The 26,216-nt window shown below is 38.2% G+C and overlaps 1 long non-coding RNA gene across 2 annotated transcripts in view; it reads left to right on the forward strand.

The window, feature by feature from the left end:
* Positions 1-26,163, forward strand: part of LOC129045837 (uncharacterized) — a 56,894-nt gene extending 30,731 nt beyond the window's left edge. The window contains exons 2-4 of one of the 2 annotated variants that reach the window (XR_010409087.1): positions 2,107-2,132; positions 22,143-22,297; positions 23,450-26,163. This is a non-coding gene — a long non-coding RNA (uncharacterized LOC129045837). Of the gene's footprint in view, positions 1-2,106; positions 2,133-22,142; positions 22,404-23,449 lie in introns of those variants that run through there. The other variant, XR_010409086.1, reaches the window with a different exon arrangement.
* Positions 26,164-26,216: the final 53 nt, after the last annotated feature.

Below are 26,216 nucleotides of genomic sequence, written 5' to 3' on the forward strand. Positions count from 1 at the left end.
GTAGCGGTTCCCCTGAGATGTGGCAGTTTTTTTCCCCTCCTTAGTATTTCTATATATTTACAAGGATACATCACCTCAGGTTTAACTTGGCCAATGGCAGATTGTTTTCTTTTGCTAGATATCACCTCTTGGTTTTCTAATCTAGAAAATGTCGACAAATGAAAAGGCCACCTTCTTATTCTTTGCAGACCTCCTTTGATTAGCCTGAATTTTTTTTTTTTTTTTTAAGTAGGCTCCACGCCCAGCATGGAGCCGAACATGGGGCTTAAACTCACGACCCTGAGATAAAACCCTGAGCTGAGACCAAGAGTCGGACGCTTAACTGACTAAACCACCCAGGCATCCCGGTAGGACTGAAATTTTTTAGCTTTGCATGAGAAGAGTTGTATCTTCAGAATCTTTTTTTTTCTCTTAATACCAGGAATTGCTGTACTTCTCCATAGAATTTGGCTTGGCTTTATTTTGTGGTCGACCCTGAGCCGTGAAGCTGATCAAGTTTGACTTTTTCATTTTCATGACTTAGAAAGCTTAAAAATAAATGTGAAACCCATATAGAGAAGTTGAATCACTATGTTGTATACCTGAAACTAATGTAACATTGTGTGTTGACTATATTCAAATTTTAAAAATTGTTTTTAATTGAAACCCACATAGAGCAACAGCTTAGGAGTTTGTAATATGTAATTTTCCATTAAGCTCATCCTGGATTGATTTTCCAAAATTATTTCTGTTCTTTTTTTTTTTTTCTTCCTCTCCTTCTCACCTTGATCTTAGTAATCTTATTTTATAAACCTTTTAAATAAATATAAATCAATGAATTAATATCACATCCAGTGAGCTCAGCACATGGATGTATGCGTCAAAGATGTTCCATAAATACATGTTAAGTCTTGTTTCAATTAAAGTCATAAATACTCTTCTGAATGCAATAAGCAGTGACTACCTAATAGAAGACTTTTGGGGCCTTAAGGAAAAGGTTCTGCTTAAAAGATTTGTGATCATGATATCTATCTATCTATCATCTATCTATCTATCTATCTATCTGTCATCTATCATCTATCATCTTTGTATCTATCATCTATCATATAGATGCCATTTTCAAAATTCTCTAATGCTCTCTGTATTAATTTTGATACATAGACACATCTTAACTAACATTATGTATAAATATAATGCTCTCTTTACAATTTTTTTTCTGCTCCCATTTCATGAAACGCTTTTATTCAAAGCCTTTATATGCACCTTCAGCATCACTTACTAACATTACTGGTCCCATCATTAAAGTCTTCTTTGAAAATTTATATTTTGGAAGTTGTCCAACATACTCAAAAGAGAAGCTTATAACCTTTCATGTACCTATTGCCTGATTTCAACAATTATCGATATATGGACAACTTTATTTCATCTATATTTCTACCCATTTCCCTTCCCTGAAATAAAAGCCCTATAAAATCCAATTTGAATTGGATGAACTTATAATGTATTTTATCTTAAAAATGTTAGGTCAAGGGGTGCCTGGCTGGCTCAGTTGATAGAGTGTGCAACTCTTGATCTCGGGGTCATGAGTTCAAGCCCTACATTGGATGTGGAGCCTACTTAAAAAAAATGTTAGGTCAATCTACATGAGACTGCTGATATTCTATCATTTTAGATTTATAGAAAATGCAGTTTCATAGGGCTCAAAACCACATGGTTCATATGGTTCTTCCTCACTCTGTCCAAAAAAGGCAGAAAGAATGTCCAATCTAATAGCAGTGAGTGTTTCTGCTACTGGAATTGTGTTCTCTAAATATCATTTCTCATTAAAAGGAACAAGGGTTTTTGAAAAAGACATTTTGGAAAAGTGTTTAATTTTAGCTCTGGGGCAAAAAATGCGAGATAAGCTTAGAATTATCTTGTCATATCCTAAAGCAAGGGTGTTGACAAAGGCTATCAGGTTAAAGGACTCTGGAGCCAATTTGATGATTTTGATGATTCTTGCACACACATGAAGTCAAGAGTATTTCTTCTTCACATTTTTAGGATGATGGCAGTTTGGGGGATTTGACTTGACCTGGTTAATCAATAATAGCCTTTGTTGGTAATTTTCTCTTTCTCATTCTCTAGGAGAGCTACCTTTCTCTAGAGGACTGGTGAGTGACATTCCATTGATGAACTTTCAGCACATTCAACGCTTAACTCCAGAGAAGATCAATGGGTTAGAGAAGGTTGTAATTTACATTTCTTGTCAAAGTAGAAACATGTCTATAAGACTATGGATGTGTTTAACTTTGGAGTTATCCATATAAAGAGATAAAGGTCCTTTAGTTTGGGGAAAAACTAAAATAAAACTGGATAAGGATCATTATCACAAATAACTGCCAAATGCCTCAGGACACAGGGAAGCTATTTGTGATTCTAGTAATTACTATAAGGGGAATTTAACAGATCCTTCTAAGATACTATCAAGCCCTTCAAAGGGAACTGAATAATTGTTTGCCTCTGGTAAGTCTGACTTCAATTGAAAATATAGATAAAAATATTAGAAATGTGTGTGGATGCTCCTACCACACTGGATTCCTAGCCTTTGTATATCTGAGAACCAAGTGAAACAAAAATACATAGGGATGAATCCTGAGTTTCTCCTAGGCCACTTATGGTCGGCAGACAGACACAGAAAAATGATAAGGTTATCTGAAGCCCTTATCCATTCTTGCCAGCTGGGGCTTTCTGCAATGGGCATGGGACAAATTCTCTGGACATGAGAACGAATAAGCAATGGAGGCTTTTGCAATACAAAATGCTTTCTCTTAGGGAAGGCAGAAAGTGCCCTGCTGAGAGGTGTGGAGAGAACTAGACTAAACTGGCAATAAACCTCTTTCTTTGCTAGAACTAAAAACTGGCCATGTTTTCCACCCCCACCACCCCCACCCCCCACCCCAGTGCGAATAAATCTTTGATTACTTTAGACTTTACCCTATATTCTACTCCCCATATAATCAACTCTCTGTTAATGTTACCTTCTAAGTATTTCTACTACATCATTTTCTCCATTGCTAATCCTACGATCCAGAAAAACCTTATCAATTCACCCGGCTTATCCCTGTAGCCTCCCAATCCTAGCTTCTTCCATTCCTTCCATTTTCACCCATCTCCACAGTCTTAGCTTTTTCTTCTTGGGAAACAAATCTGATCATGTCATTCTCTTGCTCCAATGCTAAATTAGTATGGGTTCAAACACCGAAATCTGGTTTTAAAATGCCTCCCCACAATTTAAATTCCCAACTTGCCCAGCTTTATTTCCTGCCATGCCCTTTCCCCCAGTTTTTCATTTCCAACCAGGATTCCCCTGGAAATATTTCCTAACTCTGATGACTATTAGTGCCTAAATCTGTATAACAAAAGACAAGAGTACTTCACATTTCACTATAACTGCACACCCTCAGGATAAAATTAAAAATCCAAACTCTCAAACAGAGTTAAGGTCAAAAGAGTACCCAAAACCTAGTTCTTTCTGGATCCTTCTAGAAGACTAAGATTTATAAAGAACTTTAATAAAATTAAGACATCAGGTTATTAGAGGTAAATGACATAGACATTCAAGATACAACAGAACAGTCTTTTTCCCTTTCATACTCTGAACTCGCTTGCCACAAAATAATTGCTCCAGCTGGTCCCTCACCCCAAGTTTTCCTCCCCACACTTAATAACTTTCTGTCAAGAGGAGAGGGGAAAGATGGCGGAGGAGTAGGGGACCCTATTTCAACTGGTCCCCAGAATTGAGCTGGATAACTACCAGACCACTCTGAGCACCCACGAAACCAGCCTGAGATGTAAGAAGATCTGGATCTCTACAAACAGAATATCACCGGCAGTTGGTTTTGAGGTACAAAGCGGAGAGCCGTGATTCTGCGGGCAGATATCGGAGCATAAATGGCAGTGGGAGGGAGCCTGGACGTGGGGATCCGACACGGCCGGTGAGTGACAGCCTTCCGCGCTGCGATCGGGGCACAGACTCGCAGACCGGTAGCTTCGGGAAAGGACTTTAGGGCAGCCCCCGGGGTGGAAAACCAGACCGGCGGGGTCGCACGCACGCGAACCGCAGCCGCCCGGACAGAAACCCGAGCGACGGTCGCGCGCATGCGAACTGCAGCCTCCGAGACGGAAACCCGGTGCAGCGGGGTCGCGCCCGTGAACTGCACCCCCGGGGTGGAACAACTGAGCTGCGAGCAGCGGAGTCGCGCGCACATGAACTGCAGTCCCTGGGACGGAACCCCAAGTGGCGGAGTCGCGCGCGCGTGAACTGGGAGCGGCTGGCGGTTTTAGAAGCACAAAGGGCACAGACGTGCCCCAACCTGCAGGCAGGACTGGGGGCGCTGCGGAGGGGCGCACAACCCAAGACGCTGCAGTTTATAGCAGCAGGGACAGAAACGGAGACGGTGAGGCCTGGAGAGCTCACTGAAGAACAGACTGCGGTCTCTCTGCTCTGAGGCAGAGGGTTGGAAATGGTCTCTTCTGCTCTGACTTGCGGAAGAGACGCGGAAAGCCACCAGGGAAAGACGCCAGAGAACAAAAGCCCCAAAGACTGATTCCCGCTGAGCCCATCCCCCGCCACAGGGGTGCAGGGCAACTCCGCCCAAACAGGGTTGCCTGAGTAACAGCGCGGCAGGCCCCTCCCGCAGAAGACAGGCTGGGAAAACAAGAGGCCAGCAACCCTAAGGTCCCAAGAAAACAGGTGCATCTTGCTTGGGTTCTGGTCAATAATTTGAACTCTATACATTCCCTCAAACGCCCATCCACAGAATGACTAGGAGGAGGAGCCCCCAAAACAGAAAAGGCTCACAGATTATGACTTATGCTGCAGATTTACAAATGGATGCAGATATAACCAAGATGTCAGAGATGGAATTCAGACTAGCAATTGTGAAGACAATGGCTAGAATGGAGAAATCAATTAATGGCAACATAGAGTCTCTAAGGGCAGAAATAAAAGGTGAATTGGCAGAACTTAAAAATGCTATCAATGAGATCCAATCCAATCTAGATAATCTAACAGCTAGGGTAACTGAGACAGAAGAGAGAATAAGCGATCTGGAAGACAGTATAATAGAGAAAAAGGGAAAAGAGGAGGCCAGGGAAAAACAACTCAGAATCCATGAAAATAGAATCAGAGAAATAAGTGACACCATGAGGTGTTCCAATGTCAGACTAATTGGAATCCCGGAGGGAGTGGAGAGAGAGAGAGGGCTAGAAGATGTATTTGAGCAAATCGTAGCTGAGAGCTTCCCTAATCTGGGGAATGAAACAAACATTCGAGTCCTAGAGGCAGAGAGGACCCCTCCTAAGATCAAGGAAAACAGGCCAACACCCCGGCATGTAATAGTAAAACTTGCAAATCTTAGAACCAAGGAAACCATCTTAAGGGCAGTTAGGGGGAAGAGATTCCTTACGTACAGAGGGAGGAACATCAGAATAACGTCAGACCTATCCACAGAGACCTGGCAAGCCAGAAAGGCCTGGCAAGACATAGTCAGGGTACTAAATGAGAAGAACATGCAGCCAAGAATACTTTATCCGGCAAGGCTTTCATTTAGAATGGATGGAGAGATGCAGAGCTTCCATGACCGGCAGAAGTTGAAAGAATATGTGACCACTAAGCCGGCCCTGTAAGAAATATTAAGGGGGGTTCTCTAAAAGGAGAAAGACCCCAAGAGTGATCTACAACAGAAATTTACAGGGACAATCTATAAAAACAACGTCTTCACAGGCAACCTGATGACAATTAATTCATATCTTTCAATAATCACTCTCAACGTGAATGGCCTAAACGCTCCCATAAAACGGCACAGGGTTGCAGATTGGATAAAAAGACAGGACCCATCCATATGCTGTCTACTAGAGACTCATTTTGAACCTAAAGATACATCCAGACTGAAAGTGAAGGGATGGAGATCCATCTTCCATGCCAGCGGACCTCAAAAGAAAGCTGGGGTAGCAATTCTTATATCAGACAAATTAGATTTTAAACTAAAGTCTGTAATAAGAGACACAGAAGGACACTATATCATTCTTAAAGGGTCTATCCAACAAGAAGATCTAACAATTGTAAATATCTATGCCCCCAACATGGGAGCAGCCATCTACATAAGCCAACTGTTAACCAAAATAAAGAGTCCTATTGATAACAATATGTTAATTGTAGGAGACCTCAATACTCCACTCTCAGCAATGGACAGATCATCTAAGCAGAAAATCAACAAGGAAACAAGAGCTTTGAATGATACATTGGACCAGATGGACCTCATAGATATTTACAGAACATTCCACCCTAAAACAACAGAATACTCATTCTTCTCGAGCGCACATGGAACTTTCTCCAGAATACACCATATACTGGGCCACAAATCAGGTCTCAACCGATGCCAAAAGATTGAGATTATTCCCTGCATATTCTCAGACCACAGTGCTCTAAAACTGGAACTCAGTCACAAGAAAAAATTTGGCAGAAATTCAAAAACTTGGAAGCTAAAGACCACTCTGCTCAAGAATGTTTGGGTCAACCAAGAAATCAAAGAAGAACTTAAACAATTCATGGAAATCAATGAGAACGAAAACACATCGGTCCAAAACCTATGGGATACTGCAAAGGCAGTCCTAAGGGGGAAATACATAGCCATTCAAGCCTCACTCAAAAAACAGAAAAATCCCGAATTCACCAACTAACTCTACACCTTAAAGAACTAGAGAAAAAGCAACAAACGACGCCTAAGCCATGCATTAGAAGAGAAATAATTAAAATTAGAGCAGAAATCAATGAATTAGAAATCAGAAACACAGTAGATCAGATCAACGAAACTAGAAGTTGGTTCTTTGAAAGAATTAATAAGATTGATAAATCACTGGCCAGACTTATCCAAAAGAAAAGAGAAAGGACCCAAATTAATAAAATTATGAATGAAAGGGGAGAGATCACGACTAACACCAAGGAAATAGAAACAATTATTAGACATTATTATCAACAACTATATGCCAATAAACTGAGCCATCTGGATGAAATGGAGGCCTTCCTGGAAACCTATAAGCTGTCAAGACTGAAACAGGAAGAAATTGACAACCTGAATAGGCCAATAACCAGTAACGAGATTGAAGCAATGATCAAAAACCTCCCAAAAAACAAGAGTCCAGGGCCTGATGGATTCCCTGGGGAATTCTACCAAACATTCAAAGAAGAAATAATACCTATTCTACTGAAGCTGTTTCAAAAACTAGAAACAGAAGGAAAACTTCCAAACTCATTCTATGAGGCCAGCATTACCTTAATCCCCAAACCAGGCAAAGACCCCATCAAAAAGGAGAATTTCCGACCGATATCCCTGATGAATATGGATTCCAAAATCCTCAACAAAATCCTAGCTAATAGGATCCAACAATACGTTAAAAGGATCATCCACCACGACCAAGTGGGATTTATCCCCGGGATGCAAGGGTGGTTCAACATTTGCAAATCAATCAATGTGATAGAACACATTAATAAGAGGAGGGAGAAGAACCATATGGTCCTCTCAATTGATGCAGAAAAAGCATTTGACAAAATACAACATCCTTTCCTGATTAAAACTCTCCAGAGTATAGGGATAGAGGGAACATTCCTCAAGCTCATAAAATCCATCTATGAAAAACCCACAGCGAATATCATCCTCAATGGGGAAAAGCTGAGAGCCTTTCCCTTAAGATCAGGAACACGTCAAGGGTGCCCACTCTCACCACTGTTGTTCAACATAGTACTAGAAGTCCTAGCAACAGCAATCAGACAACAAAAAGAAATAAAAGGTATTCAAATTGGCAAAGTAGAAGTCAAACTCTCTCTTTTCACAGACGACATGATACTTTATGTGGAAAACCCAAAAGACTCCACCCCCAAACTCCTAGAACTCACCCAGCAATTCAGTAATGTGACAGGATACAAAATCAATGCACAGAAATCAGTTGCTTTCTTATACACTAACAACGCAACTGTAGAAAGAGAAATTAAAGAAACGATTCCATTTATAATAGCACCAAAAACCATAAGATACCTCGGAATAAACCTAACCAAAGAGGTAAAGGATCTATACTCTAGGAACTACAAAACACTCATGAAAGAAATTGAAGAAGACACAAAAAGATGGAAAAATGTTCCATGATCATGGATCAGAAGAATAAACATTGTTAAAATGTCTATGCTACCCAGAGTAATCTATACCTTCAATGCCATCCTGATCAAAATTCCAATGACATTTTTCAAAGTGCTGGAACAAACAATCCTACAATTTGTATGGAATCAGAAAAGACCCTGAATCGCCAAGGAGATGTTGAAAAAGAAAAACAAAGCTGGGGGCATCACGTTGCCCGATTTCAAGCTATACTACAAATCAGTGATCACCAAGACAGCATGGTACTGGCACAAAAACAGACATACAGACCAATGGAACAGAATAGAGAACCCAGATATGGACCCTCAACTCTATGGTCAAATAATCTTTGACAAAGCAGGAAAAAACATGCAAATGGAAAAAAGACAGTCTCTTCAATAAATGGTGCTGGGAAAATTGGAATTCCACATGCAGCCACATGCAGAAGAATGAGACTCGACCATTCTCTAACACCATTCACAAAGATAACCTCAAAGTGGATGAAAGACCTCAATGTGAGACAGGAATCCATCAAAATCCTAGAGGAGAACATAGGCAGTAACCTCTTCGACATCGGCCACAGCAACTTCTTTCAAGATACATCTCCAAAAGCTAGTGAAAGAAAAGCAAAAATGAACTTTTGGGACTTCATCAAGATAAAAAGCTTCTGCACAGCAAAGGAAACAGTCAACAAAACAAAGAGGCAACCCACAGAATGGGAGAAGATATTTGCAAATGACACTACAGATAAAGGACTGGTATCCAAAATCAATAAAGAACTTCCCAAACTCAACACCCAAAAAACAAATAATCAAGTCAAAAAGTGGGCAGAAGACATGAAAAGACACTTCTCTGAAGAAGACATACAAATGGCTAACAGACACATGAAAAAATGTTCATCATCATTAGCCATCAGGGAAATCCAAATCAAAACCACACTGAGATACCACCTTACACCAGTTAGAATGGCCAAAATGGACAGGGAAAGAAACAACAAATGTTGGAGAGGTTGTGGAGAAAGGGGAACCCTCTTACACTGTTGGTGGGAATGCAAGTTGGTACAGCCACTTTGGAAAACAGCGTGGAGGTTCCTCAAAAATTTCAAAATAGAGCTACCCTATGACCCAGCAATTGCACTACTGGGTCTTTACTCCAAAGACACAGATGTAGTGAAAAGAAGGGCCATATGCACCCCAATGTTCATAGCAGCAATGTCCGCAATAGCCAAACTGTGGAAAGAGCTGAGATGCCCTTCAACACATGAATGGATAAAGAAGATGTGGTCCATATATACAACGGAATATTACTCAGCCATCAGAAAAGATGAATACCCAACTTCTACATCAACATGGATGGGACTGGAGGAGATTATGCTAAGTGAAATAAGTCAAGCAGAGAAAGTCAATTATCATATGGTTTCACTTATTTGTGGAACATAAGGAAAAACACGGAGGACATTAGGAGAAGGAAGGGAAAAATGAAGGGGGGGAAATCAGCGGGAGAGATGAACCATGAGAGACTATGGACCTGAGAAACAAACAGGGTTCTAGAAGGGAGGGGGGAGGAGGGATTGGTTAGCCTGGTGATAGGTATTAAGGAGGGCACGTACTGCATGGAGCACTGGGTGTTATACGAAAACAATGGATAGTGGATCACTACATCAAAAACTAATGATGTATTATATGGTGCCTAACATAATATAATAAAATTAAAAACTACAAAAAAAAGTTCATAAATAAAATATTTACAAATGCAAGAAAAAAAGAAATTTTAATGAACATAAAAATATGTCTAAACCTAACTTTACATATATTATTTTGTATTTAAATATGAACATGCAGAATTAATCATTAGCTATGACATCTATCTATATATGACAAAATCTTAGCATACTTTCACTTTCTACCCTCCATATAACCCCTCAATACATACACACATACACACACACACACACACACACACAAACACACTTCTCATATTCAGTTGAGGTTCTTTGGAGTTTTCAGTCTAGACTAATATTAAATTTTGTGACGTAATGCGTCAGCAAATATTTAAATAGGAGTAAAATTTTGCCACTGTGCTTGACAAAATGAAAAATAAATCTCAGGAAAGGAAGATACTGATCTCAAGAAAAAGTAGAGATAGAGTAGATCTCTTTAAAGAAGTTTTTGTGAACTGCAAACTTTCTAACTCCTTGAATGTCCAAAACACTCTTTATCTTCACACTTGAAAAAGTTATTTGTGCATGCAAATATATATATGTGAGTATATGCCATATATGTGTGCACAAATATGTACATGTATACACATGTACAAGAATGTTTTTAGCAGCATTATTCATAAAAGCCAAAAAGAGAAAACAACCCAAGTGTCCATCAACTGATGACTACATGAACAATATTTGGTATATCCATTCAGTGGAATATTATTTGGCCATAAATAAAAATGATGTACTGAAACATGTTCCAATACGGATAGACCTTGAAAACATTATGCTAAGTGAAAGAAGCCAGGCACAAAAGGCCACAGATTGTAGTCCACTCATATTAAATGTCTGGAATAGGCAAATCCATTGAGACAAGTCAATCAGTGGTTTCCAGGGGATAGAGGGAGTGTGGAAGTGGGAGGAATCTCAACGTTTTATTTTGTGGTGCTGTAAATGTTTTGGAATTAGGTACTGGTAATAGTTGCACTAAATTGTGACTATGCTAAAAATCACTGAATTGTACAGTTTTAAATGGTTAAAATGATGAATTTTATGTTATGTGAATTTTATCTCAAAAAATCTTCAAAAATTGCAAAATTAGCATAATATACCACAATCAGTGAAATGGTACAAATATTCAAGTAAAAATTTAATAATCTCTCCACTCCTTCCATTCTTCTGCTTCTTGAGCCTAGAAACTAATGTACACAGCCTGTTGGGAGTCCATTCACACTTTTTTATCCTGTCCACTCAAATATAAGCACATACATGTGCATGTGTATATGTATAAACACATAGTTTTCATTACATTATTTGTTTTAACATGGATAGAATCATACCATGTGCATTATATTACAGCTCATGGGCATCCTTCAAGTCAATAAATATGGCCTCATCTCATTCTTTTTTGACAGCTGTGTACTATTCCCTAGTGTGCACATTAGTCAGCATTCTTCAGAGAAACAGAACCAATAGGGTATGTGTGTGTGTGTAAAGAGATTTTATTACAAGGAATTGGCTCACACAATTATGGAGGTTGACATGTTTCAAGGTCTGCATTTGGCAAGTTGGAGACCAAGGAGAGTCAATAGTGTAGTTCTGCTCTACGTCCTAAGGCCTGAGCTCCCAGGGAGCTGATGGTATAAGTTCCAGTCTGAGTGGTAGCAGGTTTGAGACACAGAAAGAGCCAATGTTTCGGTATGGCCCAAAGGCAAGAAAGAGTCTATGTCCCAGCTCAAAGGCAGTCAGGCAGGAGGAGTTCCCTCTCACTCAGCCTTTTATTTCTATTCAGGCCTTCAACAATCAGATAAGGTCCATCCACATTAGGAAGGGCAATCTGCTTTAGTCAAAGTTTATTGACTAATGTTAATCTCATTCAGGAACATCCTCACAGATATACCCAGAATATTTGAGCAAATATCTGGGGACCCCATGGCCCAGTCAAGCTGACATAAAATTAGCCATAATAGCATGGATATACTACTACAATTCATTCAACTGTTCAATATTGTGGACATTCCAGTTCTTCCTAGATTTTTCACTACCACAAGTTTAGTGCAGGAAAACACACACACACACACGTGTGTGTGTGCAAAGCAAAAGTTTACTTTTCCGTAGAATAAATTCTAAAACTTCAGGATTGCTAAGTCAGGGATACGTACATTAAAAAAAAACTTAAATAGATTTTGACAGATTAGTTTCCAAAATTGTTGTAGCAATTCCCACATCCACAAGACATTATTTTATGCTTAAAGATCTAAGTCATTGTTTTGACATTCTGATGAGTGAAATTAGATTTAATTTTGGGTTTAATTTGCCTTTTCTAGGTTGCATTTACAGGGTATTTTGCCATACTTTCTCTTTTTGTTTTATAATGTCTTTAAATTCCTGGGTTTTTTTCCATTATGATTTCTAAGTTCCTGACTTCCTTAGGATAATAATTCTCTCCCACTATAAAATTATGCAAATATTCTTCCAGTTTTAATGCTTTTATTCTTTAAATTTAAATTCTGAATTCATCTGTAATTAATTTTTATACATGGTATGAGGTGAGGATCTAGCCTTTTCACTCCAGATGGAAAGTCAGTTGTGCAAGCACCTTTACTCATATAAGTTCTCCATATTCTACTAAGTTGGAATAAAACCTTCATCAAATATAAAACCTTAAACTTCATTTGGATCTGTCTCTGAACTTTTAATTCTATTTCACTGATCTGTTTGTTTATTCCTGTCTCATTTCAACATGATTTTGAATATAGTAGCTTTATAGATATCTGGTAAGGGGAGTTCCTTAGCCACTACTTTTTTTTTAAGATTTTATTTTTAAGCAATCTCTACACCCAATGTGGGGCTCCAGCTCACAACCCAAGATCAAGAGTCACATGCTCTACTGACTGAGCCAGCCAGTCACCCCCCCCCGCCCCCCCAGCCACTATTTTTACTTTTCATAATTTCCTTGAGCAATCTTCAGCTATTATTATTCCAGGTAACTTGTAAAATAGTTTTTTTATCCTAGTCACATAAAAGCAATGTTAATTAGAATTTCAATAATACTCATCATTAAGAGTTTATTTACAATTTTATATCGTATGAATACATTGTGTCTTCCCTTTCTGTGTTGTTTTACATTCTTCAATATGATTCTATAGATTTCTTCATGTGGTTTCTATACCTTTCTAATTAAATGTATTACTAGACAATTTCCATATTAAAATGGTTACTGCCTACATAGGTAAAAGGTATTGATTATAGTGTATATATGTATCTTGTTTAGGCTTTCACCAATTATTTTAAATTCATTTTAGCAGTTTTAAAGTCTCTTGAGATTTCTGGATATAGGAACTAACCAACTACATCTCTCTATAGTTGTTGTAGAAATAGTTTCTCTTCCTTAGTCATAGATTTTTTTTCATGTTTAATATTTTACCATGGGACTATACCATTTTTTAAGTCAAAAATAAAAGTTGTTTCACAAAAAAAGCTGATTTTAAGGTTGATTTGTGCTAAAAATAAAAATCGTTTGCTTTTTCAGAAAGAAATAAATGCAAGGATTAATACAAGAGTTGAACTTCCAAATAAATAGGATCTCTGGCACCAGTAGGAACCATCACTATTGATTTGACTTACTGATTATGCTTATATTATTTAGAGTCAGTTTTCCAGATTTTAGTAATGGTGTCTTTGGTCAAATAAAAATGAAATAGATAAAAGGAAACGAACAAAGGGAAACAGATAATACAGACAAACTATTTAATGAATTCTAGGTCATATGAAATATATGTAATTGTCACACCTACAGGAGAATACTCTAAGTTTATATTGCCATTCATTGCCTGATTCCTCATGATTAAAAGCATGCATTTGTGTGATAGTAGACATAGGGTTAGAAGTCCAATTAGTTACTATGAAATAGAGTAAAATCAGCAGGTTTACTTGAAGAGTGAAAAGAAGATTCAGACTTATTTCATCTCTGTGTAAATGACTGACCATTTCCCATCCTCTCATTATCTAAAATCTTTGGTCATGATCATGATCATCATCATTATCATCATGTTTCTAGTGGTTAAGAGAAATCATCACACTGTAATTAAAGAAGGAAAGAAATACTCAGTTTACATTTGAGAATATTCTGAAGAAAAGCCTTCATAGCTTTGAATTTAATGGATTTACTTTAAATATGTATTCTAAATAATTCTGGGTATACTAGACATACAAAACCAAAAAATGCTAACAATTAAAAGAATAACTCCATCTCACATATAAGCAAATGTTGGCCATTTTTTATTATTGAAGTATAATTGGCATACAATGTTATATTAGTTTCAGGTGTGCAATATAGTGATTCAACAATCCTATATATTACTCAGTGCTCACCACAGTAAGAGTAGTCACCATCTGTCACCAGTGTAACTTTATTACAATATTAGTAACTATATCCCCTATGCTGTACTTTTCATCTCCATGACTTAACTTATTTTATAACTGAAATTTGTATCTCTTAATTCCCTTCATCTATTTTGCCCAGCCCCCCACCCACCTACCCTCTGGCAACCACCACTTTGTTCTCTGTATTTGAGGGTCTCTTTGTTTTACTGTTTGCTTATTCATGTGTTTTGTTTTTTAAATACCAGTCACACAGAGAGAGGCAGTGGCCACTATTTTTATGACTTGAAGGACGTCTGAGACAATAATTCCTAATATACAGAATGATATCTCCTTCCCCATCTCCCTACCCTATTCCCTGAAAATAGACAGTCACAACTTTAAAAATGTCTCCTACAACAATGAGTTTGTAGTTTGACAATTACATATCTTAAGTGGTAGATTCATAGCAGTTTTATTTTGTTCAGCATTATGACTGATCGTGACAAGCTCCTCAAGAAAACATCCACACACTAGAGCCAAAAATATTAGTTTATCATTCCTCTCTACCCACAAGGCGAAGAATATCATGACCATTGGCAGCAATGGATGACAGATATACCGCAGGCTGACCAGGGCACAGCACCTGCTTGGGTCTTGGTTCTGCTTACACTTGGGCATTGCCAGATATATGAATCATTATGAATTCTACCAGGGTAGTTCCTAAGTATCATCAGGACAACCGTCTATACCTTAGGCAACCAAAGTATTCAATGATGGGACAACTATTTTTAGGGGATTGACATATTTCTCAGCTGTTACACAGTCGTTTCCAGCTGCACATTCTATTCTCATTGCTGCCACCAGCTACATGACACTTCTTTGAGTTGAAATTCTAATATTCTTCATTCCCCAAGCATACTACAGGAGCTCAGTATCCTGTTCCTAGTGATTCCAAACATCCTTGAGACCCTTCACAAGAGCTGCAATTAATTTTAAGAACTTTTTCACATTTTAAAATCTCTTATGGGGTGCCTGGGTGGCTTAGTCAGTTAAGCATCTTTTTGATGCTCTTTTTGGCTCAGGTCATGATCCCAGGGTCCTGGGATCCAGCCCCATGCTGGGCTCCCTGCTCAGCGGGGAGTCTGCTTCTCCCTCTCCTTCTGCTCCTCCACCACCACTCATGCTCTCTCGCTCACTCACTCACTTTCTCTCAAATAAATAAATAAAATCATTTTTAAAATACCTCTTATGACTATTTAAATGCTGGTAATTGCCTAGAAAGTTAAGTGTAACTTCAAAGGAAAATCGATAAGCAATAATCTCACATACAGGAAACTGAGAAATCAAGTACAGATGTCCAAGGAGAGATCATACAGGATTTCACAGGGTGGCACCATCTGGGCAGAATCCCACAGTCTGGAGTCTGTTCTTCATATCTGCAGATCTGGCAAATTAATTTGTCAGTCTACTCTGTGCTGATCAGGGTCTCAGGGACAGACTACAACTAACCAGACTTATAAGAGGCTGGTGTATAAATTGTATTCAAATAAATTCATTGCTAAAGGATAACCCATAAACTAGAGTGACCACATAATTTATTGTCTAAACTATGACACACTTTTAAGATTGAAAAAAAGGGAACTATTAATAATTATGCTGGGACAAGAGGCATAAACTGTAACTGTCTGGGACAAAACAGGACATATGGTCACTTTATCCATAACTCACTCATCTCCGTGGTCCAGTGCATTTCCTACTTTGTATCAAGGTCCCTTGGAAACTAAAATAATAATTTAAAAGTTGTGAGATCAGCATGAAGTTAGAGCCGAAGGAGATGGATAGTTCTGCCATGGATAAATCTATTGTAGTGGGGCAGGCAATCATAGTGCATCAGAATCTATTTGTTGACTGTAATATAAACATGTCCCTCAGGTCCAGTGTGTCTCCCCCTTTGGACATCGTTTTTTATGACTCCCGGCTAGGTCCACTTTCCCCCATCTATTCAGATGGGATACAATGTGGTTGGTTAGAATTCAACTTTCTGAGTTATAAAAAACATTCCAGTCTTGCTTCCCTGAAGAGACACCCCAGTTGCCTGGACTTGAGTATTTTCCAAATCTTAGCCACATCCACATCAACCATATCTTAATTAACAGCAACAGGTGTTTAATTTCATTAATTAAGTATTAGGAATAAAATTACCTTCTGAAAATGAAAGCAGGGAGAAGCAAATCCATAACAATATTTCTCTGCACTGATTTAGACAAGATTATATTAAAGTCATATGTAATTTATAACTAAAATAGAACATATTAAATGAGATCAAAGGGTTTGTCACGGCTATTCAAGATAGAGTAATTACCACCAAATTTAATGCAGGTTTGGTTGGTGATAAGTAAAGAAGATGTAGGACAAATGGTTAAACAAGTGAACCTATAATTGGAGGAAGCAAAGCTTTGGCTTTTGTAAGATGTAGATGAGAATAACAAGTTTTATCAGAACTTAGCTTAGATACCGATAGCGAGCAACCTGTAAGCATGTGTTATAAATGCATCAACAAATTAGTAAAAGCCAAATCAAATGCTATTTAGAAAATAGCACTTGGAAGACATTGTGGGAGAGCATCATAAGAAAAGAGGAGTAAATTTTGTCCAAGAAACACTGGGAATATTAAGAATGCAATGGAATGTGCTGGTTAGTAGAAAATTTTGCAAATGAATTCAGAGGAAAGAAAAATGGACATTGTTTTCTTAGTCAGAGACACTGAAGCTTACAGAGAAAGTAGAATGACTGATCTCAGTAATCAAGGAGTTTGGACATACACTGATTGTGCTTTATCCCAGTAAATCATCTTTTGAAGCCAGTTTTGGAAGGCAATGCTTCTATTCCACTGGATCCTGAGTCTAAAATGAATACCAGTGAGTGTTTGTAACCTTAAAGACTGCAAGGGGAATTAAATAGGACTGAAAGAGCAACAGTAAAAATTCCAGGGCCAGGGAGGAGTAAACTTAAATCATTGAATGACAAAATCTTACACATACAATGAGAAATAAGAAATTGTATTGACAAAGAAGAAGGTTTTGGAAGAATCTAAACATCCATATTCCTACTCTATGACCACCGACACTAAGAGATGGTAAAACAAAAGCCCTCGTCCATGCCTGCATTGCTTGATCTTAGTTTGGCCCCCTTCTTTGTCCTATAATCTATCCATTCAGAGGAGATGGCTCAGTGCCTTTCCTTCCTTTTATTCTGGAGAAAACTCATAGCGTGGCCTTCATACAGGAAAATAAGTATTTTTTCAACCTCATGGAAGAAAATACAATGATCTAAGCCTGTTGTAATCAAAATAGGATTGAGTTATGATGTAGTAATAAGCAGTCCCCAAGTTTCAGTAGATTAACACATGAAGTTTATTTCTTGAACACATAGGGCCTATTGTAGGTCAGGTGACCCACCTGTCTTTTGTGATATGACCCAACAATGTAGGCTGCTTCAATCTTGCAGTTCCTCAATTTTAATGTACCACTCCAGGCTCATCATTGAAAGGGAAGGTTGAACAGAGGTATTTCACTGTCAGTCCAGAAGAGACAACTTATTATTTCATTTTTTTCAAGTTTTTATTTAAATTACAGTTAGTTAATATAGAGTATAATATTAGTTTCAGGTGTACAAGACAGTGATTCAGCACTTCCCTACAATACCTGGTGCTCATCACAAGTGCCCTCCTTAATCCCCATCCCCTATGTCACCCATCCCCACACCCATTTCCCCACTGGTAACCATCAGATTGTTCTCTATAGTTAAGAGTCTGTTTCTTTGTTTTCCTCTTTTTTCCCCCCTTATGTTCATTTGTTTTGTTTCTTAAATTCCACAAATGAGTGAAATCATATGGTATTTGTCTTTCTTTGACAGACTTATTTTGCTTAGCATAATACTCTCTACCTCCATCCACATCATTGCAAATGGCAAGATTTCACTCTTTTTTATGGCTGAATAATATTCCACTGTATGTATCTACACCACTTCTTTATCTTTTCATCAGTGGATGGACACTTGGGCTGTTTCCATAATTTGGCTATTGTAGATAATGCTGTTATAAACATCCCTTCGAATTAGTATTTTTGTATCCTTTGAGTAAATACATAGTAGTGCAATTGCTTGATCAGAGGGTAGTTCTATTTTTAACTTTGTGAGGAACTTCCATAGTGTTCTCCAGAGTGGCTCCACCAGTTTTCATTCCCACCAACAGTACAAGAGGGTTCCCCTTTCTCCACATCCTCACCAACACTTGTAGATTCCTGTGTTGTTAAGTTTAGCCATTCTGACTGGTGTGCGGTGATATCTCACTGTAGTTTTGATTTATATTTCCCTGATGATGAGTGATGTTGAGCATCTTTTCATGTGTCTGTTGGTCATCCATATGTTTTCTTTGGAAAAAAAGTCTATTCTTGTCTTCTGCCCATTTTTTAACTGGATTATTTGGTTTTTTTTGTTTTTGTTTTTGTTTTTTTAAGATTTATTTATTTATTCCAGAGAGAGAGAGCACGAGTGGGAGGGGCAGAGGGAGAGGGAGAGAGAATCCCAAGCAGACCCTGAACTGAGCATGGAGCCTGATGCGGGGCTCGATCTCACCACCCTGAGATCACGACCTGAGCCAAAATCAAGAGTCATATGCCTAACTAACTGCACCACCCAGGTGCCCCTGGATTATTTGTTTTTTGAGTGTAGAGTTTTACTTTTTTTAACTTTTTTTAGGGGGTGGTAGGGGCAGAGGGAGAGGGAGAGAGAGAATCTTAAGCAGGCTCCACGCCCTGCACAGAACCCAACACAGGGCTCAATCTCACAACCTTGAGATAATAACCTGAACCCAAATCAAGAGTCGGATGTTTAACCGACAGAGTCACCCAGATGCCCCTTGAGCATTGAGCTTTATAAGACAACTTATTACTTCTGTTCCTGGCCCATTAGCTAGCTGTAGATGCATGGCCTCACTAACTTCAAGGAGCTCAGTGGGGTATTGGTGAACATCGGAAATATCAATGAGGAGTTTTCCATGTGTGATCTTTGATATACTAAGGAAATTTATGAAAATGTCTCCCTCTCTCCAAAGTGATTTTCAAGCCTCTTGTTTTCCTAGGAATGCAAATAAAATTTAATTTGACCTGCCTACCCCCCAAATTAATTTGACCCTTCCTGCTGAGAAATGACAAGTGTTCCTGGTGGGACTAACCTTCCCCTGAGACACTGAAACTCCAGTCCTCCAATAGGCAGGGAATTCCAAGAGCCTAGTTGTAGAATGTACAAACACATGGAAATGTTTCAAAAATATTCCATTTCGTGATATTAAAATGTAATATTAGGCCTTTGTAATACTTGGGAAATAATGTTCATTTTATGAGCAGAAAAAAAGGGCAAAATCATCTAAGTATAGTAAAAAAAAAATCGTATCATTATTAAAAGGAATTAATCTAACTTGCTCATTGCAAAGAAAGAGAAACCCTTATATACAGATAATATATAAGCAAACAAAAATCCTCTTCCATCTCCTGTTGCAAAAACCCATTCAGTGAGTAACTATGAATTAGAAATCAAAACAAAGAGCTGGTATCTATGTATATAGTCAGAATTCTGAGTATGGGGCTTTTGGGTTGACTGTATCTAAATATGTGATACTCTTTGAGGAAGTCAACACGGTTATCTCCTTCTGTTAAAGGCATTATTTAGAAACAATCAGGCAGTAAACTTACAAAATATGCTGGAAGTCTCGATACAAGGAGTGTCATTTAACCTATTTGATGAAGGTTCAGGAAAGCACTTTGAGTGCTGTTAATTTGAAAAACAGTTTGTATACAATGAGCCTCAGTAAGAAGCAGTGTTCACAGATTTACCTATAAAACCATACACCTCTCCCTCTCAAATATTTATCCTGCCAAATTTAATTGGGCCAAAGCAGATAAAACTGTTCAAGCATGGAAACCAGTAATTGTTTGTAATTCATAAAGAGGATTATGCACATGCAATACTTCTAGACAAACTACCTGTCTGTAAAGGAACACAGTTACGACAGAGTGTCCTACAAATTTGTACTTTTCACGTTCTGTCCTGCCAAAGGGAGCACCAAATATGCACTTTTTAATAGTCTACTTCCTTCTAGCAATCAGTGCCCCGGGGGAAGCAGTGATGACAACTCTTGCTTCTGTTCATCAGTACAGTACAGAATTTCAGGGGTCACGTCTCAGCTGTAAGCTCACACAGCAAGTGTCAGATTTAGTTTCTAAAGCTTCATCTGCATGCCTGGCAACTAAATCAGCAAGAGTCATCTCTGCCCTGGTAAAGTTGGAACAAGACATATTTCTAGGTCTTCCATGCTGACAAGTTTCCCAAAGGTATTCACTGGAACAATTGTTGAAATTGTCCTTCCACTGTATGTAGACACAAGCCTAAGATCCAAGCAATAAGACAAGTGGTGTATCTATGAGATTAATCCATTCATGAATTTCCTCTAGTAAATTTGAGCGGGGCATCTGCCAGGTACCACATACTGTTCCTGGGCACATAATGGGATCAAGAGTAAAGACCCCGCCAGTGCAGGCCACAAAACAACAATGTATGCTTTCGACAGTAAACAAATGAGAGTAAATAAGTGATTGTCCAATACTAGTTATTTAGCTAGAAGACTTCTCCGGAACGGTAAGAATAGAAATGCTGTAAATAAAAATAAACAAAGTCAGTTTTGCCATTCCGGGAAATGGACAGTGGGGATATTTGCATATGGCTGCCGTGAAGCCATCTTGGGAGCATTTATTGGTACAGAGAAACTAATGATATCACTGCAACACCATGCCAAGAAATTTCTTCACAAATGTACAATGAGGCTTGCAGTAAATAAGCCATGAAAAGACCATATTTAAGGATGATAGAAAATGCCACAAACTTGAAATGCTTTGGAAGACTGTGGATTTAGGAGGAGGCTTTAGGAGAATTTTCAAGAGCAGTAAACACTGATGCATTCACTACACATCTGCAGGGACTTCATTCCTCCGGACAGAAAAATATGCTTCCCACAAATTGTGACTCTATTATTTCACCATTAACTCTAGAATTTACATAAGTACAGGATCATTGCCCAGATCCAGCACGCAGTTGGCACCATTCCAAACCTTGCAAGTAATTCTCAGGCCACTGAGGGGACCTTAACTCTGAAAGCCTGGAAATTATGCTTAATTAGTTTCCTTTTGTCATCAGTGGACAATAGATGATAAAAGGTAACATTTATACCTGTCAGGGAGAACCCACCCAGGAGCAGGCTTCCTTGGAGTCAGCACTCAGAGAGGCAATCCTTCCGAGAGAGGAGTGATAAACTATTATTTGGTTGGAAGAAGGATATGCATTCATCTCGTGGTCAGCCTGCATGCTTTCCAGATTCATGTATTAATTTGCTTCCCAAATACATGGCTTCATTTCCCCTCATCATCCTCCTGGAGTGACCTTCCCTGAATTCTTGAGTGTGGATTGAGTTTCTCATCTCTTCTTTTTTGCCACATCCGTCCTTTGGCGAATGCTTATTTTTCTGACAGGGGGATTTAAGTTGTCCGCTCAGAGATGTTGTACAGAAATGGGTCTTGTGTCTGTACTGCAATATATTCTTTTGAGTTTGGCTATAAACAGATATGCCCTAAAAATCAAGACAAAAGGGCAGAAGTCATAAGTCAGCTATCCAGCTGTCCCAGGACTCCTGAAAAAGAATCATCCCAAACATGACTACGATATGGAATCTATGAAATGACTGCATTTTCCAGTCTAATTCTTGTTCATTTGGGGGGGATTTTAACCCCCTATATCCAATGAATCTTGTTTACCAAATTAAAGATGTATCTTACGAGCCATTCAAACCTTTTCTTCCTTTTTGTCCTTTCCAGATTTGAGGCCTGGAAGGCATGCTGGATTAGGAGGACCTTCATGAATCTGATGACCATTGGAGCCTTAACAAATCACCATGCCTTTAATGATAAAGTAGGAGAAGGAAGTCTTTAATTGGCTTCCAGTTGCCATCATGAAGATCTCTTATTTACAGGTAGTTCTAAGTGTGCATAGGAAGTGAGATGTGACTGGTCTGTAGTTAATGAAAGGTTTTAATTCCAAAATTACAGAATTCAATAATGTCATGGGGTAAAAATGAGAAAAGGGAAGAAAGCCTTCCCTTTTATCATTCTAAGACATGTCAAAAGATGGGCATGTCTTCCTCTCTGTTTATCTCATCCAGAATAATTTCTACAAACCCTTTCCCTCTCTGTTCTCCCTGACCACCTCTAAAATGTGCTCCGCATACCTAGGAAAAGACATCTATTTTCCAAGTTCCTGTTTTAATGCATAAAACTACATGTTTGATGTTCCCTTCATTTTTATAAGATTTTAGTGATATTCATATTAACTTCCTAACACATCTGTATGATTTTTCAATGGCTGAGATGATCCTAGTAAACCCAACACATTCACAATAAGGACAGTAATTTTAGCTGAGATCAAAGGATACATTTTACATGTCTTGATTAATATGTAGTTGACCAAAGTAGTACATATCCTACTTTTTCAAGGGAATCGAAGATTTCAAGCCTCTTGTATGTATTTTTAAGTAATCTAACCTGCTTGAGGTTTATTTTTTCTTGGTAACCATGTTCTCAGCTCAGTCTGGGATTTTGAACATAAATGATGATTTTTGAGAAAATCATAAGGTGAACCTCTTGGGTAAGAACAGAGGAATCTGCCAAGGATTGAATTGCTAATTGCACCCAATAACACAAAAGTCTCGTATGCCTGGGTTTCTAATGGGTACCCAACACTGTCTCAGTTTTTTCTCCAAATACAATACCAAGGATGGAACATCAATTTCCTATTATGAATGTTGTGGTTGCTGCTGTGCATGCTCTGATCACATCAGGCTTCTAAAGAGGGAAGTGTGAGATGGAGGTTGGAATTTAAATGGTTATATCACCTCCCAACACCAGTCCCTTCATTTTCTGTGGTTGCAGCCCACAACTTGGTACCATCTTTAGGATTTCACTGAGCCTGAGCATCTTCTTCCTCCCTTCCTCCATCCCTGTGCCCCAGATCAACTGATTTTTCTACTGGGGCATTTTTCACTGATACAATGGATATAATTGGGGAGTCTTTGATGGAAGAACTTGAAAGAGTCATTAACTTCATTTTGCTTCATTTGTTTTCCAAGTCAAAGAATCCCAAAGAGAACTATTGTGAAAAATAAGAGCATCTTAATTGACTGCCTTAAAGCTATGCATTTCAGACATCACAGAGGCTGAGCTCTCCCTTGAGGATGGATGGATACGAAAATTCAACTATTATCTAAGGTTGGAGTCTCGTGCCCCCTACCCACCGCCCCAGCCTGTGCTCAGGTCTGCCCTATTCCTCTCACCTCCAATCTTCTGCCTTTGAGCATTGAGTCTTTGCAGTTTAGAACCCTCCCTTTTCCTAGGAATTGAAGATTTCAGGCTTCTCTTGTGAGTATTTTAAAACAATCTTATCTGCTTGAGATTTACTTTTTCTTAGAAATTTTTAGCTTGAGTAGGAGTCAAAGAAGAGTCCACCTAAATAAGTAGTATTTTACCATTTGCTTAATTAACTCATGGCATCTTTTCCATTGGGTTCAAACACAGGTTACACTATTTACCAGCTGGGTGACCTTCAGCAAATTACTTAATTCCTTATTTATATCATAAGGATAGTAATAATACCTACCTCCTAATATTATTATAAAGTTTAAATGAGTTGATAGGTTTAAAGTATTTAAAATGGTGATGGCCATATGGTAAACTCAATATTTGTTAGTGATTGTTATTATTACTAATAGGGCTATCATTTCTAAAGTTCAAGATAAAAGTTGGTTTTCAGGGTACTAGCTTTTTTTGATATTAACAAAAACTATGAACATAGGCTATCTACCTATATGAAAATTAAATATGCACTAATATTTTAATTTGTGTTCAACATTTTTTATAAAAGAAAGAAGATACAAATGAAGTTTTCTAAAGCAAGATCTTAGGCAATGAAACACAAGGCACTTTTATTTGTAGGAAAGGATGACGATAGATTAGTTAGAAAAAATTACACATAAAAAGGGTTTAGTGTAGTTACCAAATGCTTAGGATTGTATGAGATAAGAAAGTTGTGTAGGTTATTAATGCAGAGTTTAGTGTGTGTGTGTGTGTGCACATGCATCAGGTAAGTGTTAGCTAAACACGGGCAAGACAATAACTATTGCCAGGTACTTTCATACTTGATCTTGCTCCACAATGACACTGTGAGATCCTTGGTTATGGATAAAAAATCTAAGGCCTAAATAGGCTAGGTCTTTAAACACAAATCTTCTGAATCTAGTATTCATTACTTTAGATTGAAGTCTGGTGCTCTTTAGACTCTACAATAATTATACCCATATTGGGCACAGGGGAGAGAAAAGAACAAGATAGACATGGTCCCTGCCTTCTTGAAGCTTCCAATTTAACAAAGAAGACAAACTTCAAAAAAGTAATTAGAAGTGTTAAAAAAAAATTAAGAGAACTTCTAGGTAGCTAAAGGCAGTGGTGGCCACAAAGCTATCAGTCTCCCACTATATCTCCCCCAAACAAGATGGGAAATGTAAACCTACACAAAAACCAAGCCTTCAGCATGACTTGAAGACATAAAATGCCAAAGCTTCAAAGAAAGCGTAGATAAAAAAAATAGAAATTTCCAGATCCTAGTGCAGTCTTCCATGCTGCCACCTCCCATGTGCCAGCCACAAGGCAAAAAGAGAAAAACTGTGGGAAAGATAGAAGGAGAAGGCTAGGGAGGGGGCACAGAACTGATCCAACATCAGCCTCAGAAGGATTAAGTCTACCTTAGTCTGAATATTCTAAGAAAGCATCTGAATAGATCAGAGCACGGATTACAAGGGAAGGAATCCAAAAGTCCTTATGGGTTAAGATTGCCCTTAAGGGGGCAATCTTTGAAACACATAGCTTCTAGAAGAGAAACAAAAGCAATAAAAGAGAAACTCCCCTTGGCAATTAGGTGGTGAAAAGGAAAAGAGCTAAAGGGGGAAATGCAGGGTCCTACAGCATAGAAGAAAAATATAAAACCAGAGGACATGTAGCCTTTCTAACCCCTACCCACACAAACAAACAGATCTGCTTAAAGTGTCTGGACTTTGTTATGGAGAGAGAAAGGACATCACTAAACTAGGAATCTTATGAAATACTCCAATACCCCAAAAAATGAACAAAAGGAAAATCAGCAAATCCACCTAGAACTGTTTTAAAAAATCAGAGAACAAAATTTCACCCACATGTGGATAAGTTTCCATAGGAAAAATAACCATATAGCAGAAGAAAATGGTAAGAAAAATATAATTAAACATACATTTGAGAATATGAAAAACCACTGTGTAAGAAATTTAAAAACTAAGAAAGGACGGGTGCGTGGGTGGCTCAGTCAGTTAAGCGTCTAACTCTTAGTTTTGGCTCAGGTCATGATCGCAGGGTAGTGAGATCAAGCCCCATGTTAGGCTCGTGATCGGCAGGGAGTCTGCTTGAGATTCTCTCCCTCTCCTTCTCCCTCTGCCCCTCCCTCCACTTGCTCTCTCTCTCTCTCTCTCCCTAAAATAAATAAATAAATCTTTTTTAAAAACTAAGAAAGGAAAGAATAATAAAAAAAAAAAACCAGGGAGATAAGAAAAGACAGTTGACTTAATTCATGAAAGAATTAAAGAAAAGACAAAATTATCTCAGAAATAACCAATTGTAAGGTACCCAAGGAAGAATAGATTCAAGTGAAATTTAATAAGGGACAATGAAGAAAGACAAGCAAACAACCAAGATAATGATAAGGAGATAAAGAAAGAAGTAAAACTGATCATAGAGAAAGTAGGAAAAATGAATGACAGAAAAAGTGAGAATAATTTTATATTATCAGAGGCTACCTACCACAGTGAGTTAAAC

Source organism: Mirounga angustirostris, unplaced genomic scaffold (genome assembly GCF_029215605.1).
Source record: "Mirounga angustirostris isolate CCGP_5_RB_7025 unplaced genomic scaffold, mMirAng1.0.hap1 SCAF_173, whole genome shotgun sequence".
In the NCBI taxonomy this organism is placed as follows: domain Eukaryota; kingdom Metazoa; phylum Chordata; class Mammalia; order Carnivora; family Phocidae; genus Mirounga; species Mirounga angustirostris.